This window comes from Myotis yumanensis, unplaced genomic scaffold (genome assembly GCF_028538775.1).
Source record: "Myotis yumanensis isolate MYYU_CA2020_CCGP unplaced genomic scaffold, mMyoYum1.0.hap1 SCAF_2, whole genome shotgun sequence".
In the NCBI taxonomy this organism is placed as follows: Eukaryota; Metazoa; Chordata; class Mammalia; order Chiroptera; family Vespertilionidae; genus Myotis; species Myotis yumanensis.
Genome location: NW_027223753.1, coordinates 21,110,385 through 21,118,339, shown reverse-complemented (window position 1 = coordinate 21,118,339; position 7,955 = coordinate 21,110,385). Strand labels below are relative to the sequence as shown.

The 7,955-nt window shown below is 47.6% G+C and overlaps 1 long non-coding RNA gene across 2 annotated transcripts; it reads left to right on the top strand.

The window, feature by feature from the left end:
• Window positions 1-190: 190 nt before the first annotated feature.
• LOC139003145 (uncharacterized) lies at window positions 191-7,649 on the top strand. Of its 2 annotated transcripts, none has more exons than XR_011470217.1 (3): window positions 191-633; window positions 6,031-6,166; window positions 6,895-7,649. It is a non-coding gene; the product is annotated as an uncharacterized lncRNA (long non-coding RNA). The 2 variants fall into 2 exon arrangements; XR_011470216.1 differs by having other exon boundaries at window positions 6,876-7,649.
• The last annotated feature ends 306 nt before the right edge of the window (window positions 7,650-7,955 follow it).

Below are 7,955 nucleotides of genomic sequence, written 5' to 3'. Positions count from 1 at the left end.
CCAGCAGCCACCGACCCCACGCTCCGCCTTCCTCCCGCGGCCGCTTATATAAGCCCCGCCCCGACCCCGCCCCTGCCACTCAGGCCCCGCCTCCGCTCGGCCGCCCCGCCGTAGCCCTGGCAACCGCGTGCCGTCATCCCATTGGTCAATTCTGACATAAAGCATTCAGCTCTGCCAGAGGGTCAGCAAATCTGAGCCTCTGTCCTCGCGGCCGATCCCTTGCCCACGACTACCCGACCCCCGGAAATCGGAACCACAGCGTCACCATCTCAGAATTCCCGGCGTCGACGCGGGGGGACTCTTAGTTCCTGGTCGTGGATCTTAGAGAGTGGGCAGGAAGCCAAATTTCCTATTTGCTCCTGGGAAGACTTTTCTGTGACTACCTCCTCTGCCCTGTCTGGCTCCTCCCTCGCAGTCCAGGTAAAAGGTCATCTTGTATTACTTTTCTAATAAAAACCGTTTTTATTTAATTACCTCTTCCAGCATCTTCTCTGACACCTCCAACTCGAACCCAGCCAAAGTATCTCCAGAGAGCCTTCTGTGATGTTCTCGGCTTAGGGCCATCCCTTCCTCATTTCATCCTCTGAATCCGGCAAACGCCTAGCAACTCTCATAGGAAATGTGTCTCCCAAGGTAAGCGTTCTCTGACTTCCCCACTGAAAGCATTTCTCCTTTTCTACCCCTGAAAAATTCCTCCTCATCCGTCTAAGTCCAGTATGCCACTCCCCTGTTGAGCCTCCTCGGACTTCCCTAGCGAGGAGGGACAACGGAATTCATAACACATATCTGTGGGGACTCCTCAGGCCTTTGGCTCTGGTTACCCACAGGGTGAGATTCCTGGCGTCGTTTTACACCTCTTGTTCGGTTACACTTCTCGTGGAGTGTGTGAGCTCTCAAGGGCAGGAACCGTGGGCCTGGCTCCTCCGAGTGCCCAGTGCCTGGCATAAATAAAAGTGCTGAAGAGGATTCAATATCTGTTACTCAAAAGCTAATTTAGAAGTTCATCTGGAACAGTAATGATATGAGAACAACTAAGACATTCTTGAAAAAGAAGAAAGAGGCCTCCCTGTACCAGATAAAAACATATTGTTAAAGTGATAGTCTTTGAAATAGCATGGTGGTGGTGCAGGGCGAGACGGCAGTAGCACCAAACAGAGTCTAGAGTAGCCTGGTGCACATTGGAGGATGCAGTACACAGTGAAGACAGCATTTCAAATCAAGGTGGCCAAAGAGTTCATATGTGTTCATGTCCCCTGTCAGGCTGCAGGCTTCTTAAACGGCAGAGGCACTTCTAGTCCTGCCTCAGTACCTGCCAGGGGCGACCTGAAAAACCTAATCAGAGCATGCACAGATGGTGTAGAGCAGTGACCATGGCGTCCGGGGAGCCATTTTCTACTCCCCACGCAGCCTGGCCACAGGACTGCTGGGTGTACTTGGTTGGGGTCATTCTGCTTAGACAGTCACTTCTGACTGGCTTGGGTTCAGACTGAATGATTCCTCTGTGCCCTTCTACTTGGAACCTTTTTGCTTTCTATGCATAAGAATGGCCTTTCAGGAGGCAGTCACTTTACAGGAGGGGTCAGTTGCAAGCCCCTTCTTTGAGAGATTCATAGTCATTTCCACTATAGTATGAATTAGTGACTGAGGTCCTCCTGAGAACAAGCATCTACTGACTGTGAGGAGGTAGACCAGGACAGCCATGAATGAAACACTGAAGGGAGCCCTCAAGAAAAGATGAGAGGAGGGGAGGGGCGCCCAAACAAACTTTGGCTCTATTTTTTTAAATATGTTTTTATTGATTTCAGAGAGGAAGGGAGAAGGAGAGAAAGAAACATCAATGATGAGAGAGAATCATTGAACGGCTGCCTCCTGCATGCCCCCTACTGGGGATTGAGCCCACAACCCAGGCATGTACCCCCTTGACCAGAATCGAACCTGAGACCCTTCAGTGCACAGGCCAACGCTTTATCCACTGAGCCAAGCCAGCTAGGGCGGCTCTATTTTTTTTTTAAACCACTTTTGAGCTGGCTGTATTTGGCTACCATGGTCTAAATCTATCTCACTAACTCTTTTCATCCCCTGGTACAGAGTAGGCACATTCACTATGCTTACTGAATGAATGAATCAATGAAGGTAAGATGGAACAAATCAGAATCCAGTCTGTTCATATATTATCAGTCAAGGGCTAGTGGACAGGATACAAATAAACTGGATGTATCTTTTTCCCTACTGGGTATTTATATCACTAAATCTCCATGGCAACCCTATGTCACAGGGGCTATAATTGTTCCCATTTTACAAATGAAAAATCTGAGACTCAGAGAAGTTCAGTAATTTGCCAAGGGTCACATAGCAAGTAAGGGTGGAGCCTGGATTCAAAGCTATCTGTCCTGACTCTTACCCTTTATGATTAACTGCCAACCAGTGGCTGAGCATTCTGGCTGCAGCTCAACAAAAATCACCCAATCATCCTGCTGGCATCCAGCCCAAAGGTTGGCAGCCCCTCTCCTGCCAGTCTCTCATGCCACTGTTATCCATGGATGCTGTGCAGAGCCCTCAAGAATATGTTGTTGCCCTAGCCGGTTTGGCTCAATGGATAGAGCATCGGCCTGTAGACTGAAAGGTCCCAGGTTCAATTCTGGTCAAGGGCACATGCCCAGGTTGCGGGCTCAATATCTGATATCTGGTTGGGGGTTGCAGGAGGTGGCCAATCAATGATTCTCATCATTGATGTTCCTATCTCTCCCTCTCCCTTCCTCTCTGGGATATATATATATAATGTTGCTGAAGCAGGACAAAAAAAAAACCTCTGATCTCTGGCCAGGATCATGTCAGTCAATTTCAATCTATTTTTCCTAAACCAATCATAATCATTATCACAAAGACTGCAATAAGGAAGATGTCTTATGCCTGCCTAGAGCTGGAGAATTTGCAAAAATACTTTCCTGTTGATCATTTCATTCAGGATTTCCAGTACTTCATGGGATTGGATGTGAGTTAAATTTAGGTTTGGCTGAGGAAAATAGAAAATCCCCAAATAACAGAGCCATAAACAAACATAGGTTTATTCTACCAAGTATGTAGTCGATAATATTGGAGGTATGCTGTCCAAGTCTGCCATCCCCAGCTCCTAGCTTCTAGCTTCGTGGTACAAAATGGCTGTTGGAGCTCCAGCCACATTCTCAGGGCTAATATGTAACCCAGTGGTCGGCAAACTGCAGCTCCCGAGCCGCATACGGTTCTTTGGCCCCTTGAGTGTGGCCACGAAGTTTCAATCGCACTGTACGTGCACACCCGCATGTGGTATTTTGTGGAAGAGCCACACTCAAGGGGCCGCAGTTTGCCGACCACTGACCTAACCAATATGTGAATGTGTGTGACCACACAACTTGTTCTTGGTCCATGTCCTTTTTGATTGATCAGTGCCCATCTCCACACACAGGTTGTTAAATATTATAAACACCAACCCTGCACATTCCAAGCATCAGGAAGCCTCCCGTTAAGCAGCCACCTTCAAATTCCACCTGTGTTAATTTCCTAGGACTCCTGTGAAAAAGTACCAAAATCTGGGTAGTTTAAAATAGATATTTATTGTCTCACAGTTCTGGAAGCTAGAAGTCCAAGCTCAAGGTGTTGGCAGTGCCATGCTCTCTCTGGTGGTTCTAGGGGAGAGTCCTTGCCACTTCTAGCTTCTGGTGTTTCCTGGCAATCCTTGGAGATCCTTGGCATTCCTAGGCTTGTAGGCTTATCACTCCAGTCACATGACTATCTTCTCACATAATCTTCCCTCTGTACATGTCTGTCTCTATGCTCAAATTTCCCTGTTTAATAAGTACTCCAGTCATTCTGAATTAGGACCCACCCAGATGACCTCATTTTAAATTGATTGTGTAAAGACCCTGTTTTCAAATAAGGTCACATGCTGTGGTATTTGGGTTAGAATTTTAACATATCTGGGATTTTTTGAGGGGAGTCGGGGGGGGGGGCACAATTCAACAATTACAACCACCAACACTTCCGTTCATATAATTGGCCAAAACAGATACATGGTGCCACCTAGCTGCAAGGGAGGCAGGAAGATATAGTCAGTAGTTGGGTATGTTGTTACTTCCTCCCACACCCAATAAAGTCAAAATACTAAAGAAGAAAGGGAGACTGGATATTGTGTGAAGACTGGCAGTCTCTGCCACAAGTAGGAAAGGTTATTTCCCTTTACTGATCACATACCAGTTAGAATGATTATGGGATTTACTCCATAGGGAGAGGTGAACAGAGAAGTAAATAAGCATTTATTAAGCACCTATTGTGTGACAGTTACCATGATGAATGTTTACAAATACATGGTTGTATTTAATCTCTGTTTTTGTTGTTAATCCTCACCCAAGGATATTTTTTCCCATTGATTTTTAGAGAGAGTTGAAGGGAGGGAGAGAGAGAGAGAGAGAGAGAGAAACATCAATGTGAGAGAGACACACATTGATTAGTTGCCTCCCACAGGGGCCCCAACAGGGGCCGGGGATCAAACCTGCAACCTAGGTACGTGCCCTTGACCAGGAATCAAACCTGCAACCGTATGGTCCGAGGGCTGACACTCTAGCCACTTAGCAAACCAGCCAAGGCTATTTAATCTTTATACAACCCAGCAAGATGGGCATTATTGACCCCATTTCACAGATGAGAAAATTGGTGTTAAATCCTTTGTCCAAGATTACACAGTTAGTGTGAGCAATAGAGCATGAACTTAACTCTGGTCTGAAACTTTATGCCTGTGAAATGGGCCCTGAGAATGGAGCATAAAGCCAGAACAAAGCATGCTGCAATCAGGCCAACAGCAAACAGCAGGAGACCTGAGGGGGTCTGGAACTCAGAGTGAGATCACAGATGAACTGGTAGAAAGAGCATCAACCCGAAGTCAGCACTGCCCACTCCCTGGAGGCATCAGTGAGATGGAGACCCTGAAGAAACCACAGCCAGAAGCTGCAAGCAGCCTTAGGCATTGTAAAGTCAGAGCTGTCTTTAAGTGAAGGATGGAAACTAACAATAACAACAGCCACCATTTGTTGAGCATCTACTATGCTCCAGAAACTATATTATGTATTTAACATTAATAATAGCTAACATTACCAGAGTAGTTGCTATCTTGCAACCTTGTAAAATTTATATCACCTTGAATCTAACAACAATCCTTTGAAGTTTGTGCTATTAATATTACAAGAGAGAAAACAAGCTAGAGAGGCTAACTAACCTGTTCAAGATCACACAGCTGGCAAATGACAGGGCCAGGACTCTGGCTTGGGGCTGTGCACTGGTGAGGAATTTGAAATGGTACAGGCCAGGATCATGTTGGAGCAGATCCTGGACCCCAACTCTTGGAACCCCGAATCCTAGTTATTAGTAAAGCATCTGTCCCCTGACACAGAGGCAGGCAGGACAGAGGCCTGGTCTGTGCCTCAGAACCCAGCCCAGGACCTGGTACCGAGCTGGGCCTCTTTCTAAGTTCAGTGTGTTGACTGACTATGGGGTTACAGTCACACCCTTCCCTAGACCGACAAAATGCTAAGTTGCTGAATTGGGTAGTTTGGATTTCTTTATGTTTCTTTTCACGCTCTTTTAGGCTGAATGCAAATGTGAAAAAATAATAGTGTGCAACAATTAAGGAATCCACGCACCTTCTCTCAAGCCAGACCTGAGTCATTTCTGACAAATGTGATGAGAATACAGCCATCACCACCAAAAAATACCCACAATACTCAGCTGAAAAGCCTCATTTTCTCCAGCTGCTGTCTCTAGAGCCACCTGAGAGTGGAAGGGAAAGGAATTGATCCAATGGTGCTCAGATGGGTGGGCTTCAGAACCACCTGGAAGGCTTGCTAAAACAGGTTTCTGGACCCCACCCCAGAGTTTCTGAGTCAGTAAGCCTTATAGCAATCATGTCAAACTCAAAGGCTAACACGGGCCAAATAAATGAGGCCTGCAGGCCGCGAGTTTGACATGCTTGCCTTAGAGTATGCATTTCTGACAAATTCCCAGGCGATGCTGATGCTGCTGGCCCAGGAACCACACTGTGAAAACCCCTGGCCTGAATGAACTTGAAGCACAGGAGACAGAGGTCAAAGCTGTGTACCCTTGAAAGAAAGCATTGGGCTCTCACCCCAACCCGGCTCAGGTGAGAGGTAGGGTGAGGCAAACACTAACCTGGGCTGGAGGGCTGTGTGTCCCTAGATAATAAGGGAACAGACTCCAGGGGTATATAAACTTCAATTCATCTCCTGGGGCAACTCTCACTGGCTGTGTGACCTTGGAAAAGTTACTTATCTTGTGTGAACCTGACTTTATGCATCTGTACAATGGGCATGAAAAGAGAGTGCCTGCTTTCTAGAACTGGTTCTAGGAGTCCATGAGCTCTTGCCGGGTGCTTGGCTCATACATTAGTAAATGCATTCTAAGTGGTCGCTCTTGGTATTATTACCCTGAGCCTGGGGGTCAGAGGAGAAAGTCCGGCAAAGGGTCAGGGACACTGCTGAGGAAGGTGGGAGAAGCAGCCCCACAAGGAGGTTTGGGAACCTGAGCTGAGGAACACCCAGCCAGGGTCAGAGGTCCAGGAACAGGGTCAGCATGTTGTGAGGAGGTGGGTGGTGGAATTCTATTCCATTCCCTGAGGGATTGCACAGGGGCAGAGGCCAATGTGCTGAGCACTGAGTCATGCAAGCCTATCCCAAGATGAGCCTCTTTTGAAATTGCTATAGTCACGTTCTCCTCTCGAAAACTGCTCACTCATCTCAAGGGAAAGTGGAGCCAGGCAGCCATGTCTGTACCTCCAGCTCTCCCTTCCCTTCCCCCTCCTCCCCTCTCCCCCACTGCTGATTGAACCTTAGGACATCCATGTACCTCCAGGTAACTGACCAATCAGAGACACAGAGACTGTGGTTGGGTGATAAGTCAGAGCCAGGGTAACTGGAATCCACTCTAGAAGGAGCCACAGAGTGTGTTTGCCTCCATCTCCGAGGCTTCCGGCCACACAGCAGAGTCCTCAATAGCATGGACACTAGATCTCCTGCCTTTGGAAGGCACAGCGCCACTTCCTCTGCATTCCATTGGTTGAAGTCCCACGGAGTGGCCCTAGATTCAGTGTGGATGGGACCACACAAGGCGTGACTATTGGGAGTCATGGTTTACGGGGGACATCATTGGAAACCAGCTGCCACAAACCCAACCTCTACACATCCACTGTGCCCGCTCTGTCTAAATCAGCGGTTCTCAACCTGTGGGTCGAGACCCCTTTGGGGGTCCAATGACCCTTTCACAGGGGTCACCTAAGACCATCGGAAAACACATACATAATTACATATTGTTTTGTGATTAATCACTATGCTTTAATTATGTTCAATTTGTAACAATGAAATTGGAGGTCACCACATTAGGAAGGTTGAGAACCACTGGTCTAAATCATCATGATCGTCTCTAACCCAGAGGTCTGCAATAATTTTCTAGGTAATCCCCTGTGCTACTCCTACCTCTTGCCAATCTAGTCCCCACACTATCACCCATGTTCTTATTAAAATGCAAAGAATGTCCAAATGCAGATTCAGTCGATCCCTGTTTAAAACCCTGCACTGACTTCCCACTGCTCTTGGGATGAAGTCCCAGATTCTTAAAAAGCCTGTGAGGCCCTCTAGCAGGGACCTCGGTCCAGCTGCATCTACTCGGCTCCTCCCTCCCCCTGCCACCACCATCGGGCCTTCCTGCAGCTCCTCACACCTGCCACACTCTTTCCTTTCCTGGGCCTTCCCTTTGCCTCTTCATGTGACCCCACACTCCACCTTCAGGTCTCTGCTTCCTAGTAAGTGTCCTCTCCTCGGAGAGGCTGTCTTGGTGCTTTGGATCATCAACACATTGTTCTTGTTGGAAGAAAGAGAAAATCCAGCTCAAACTGACTCTAGTGCAAAGGGAATTTG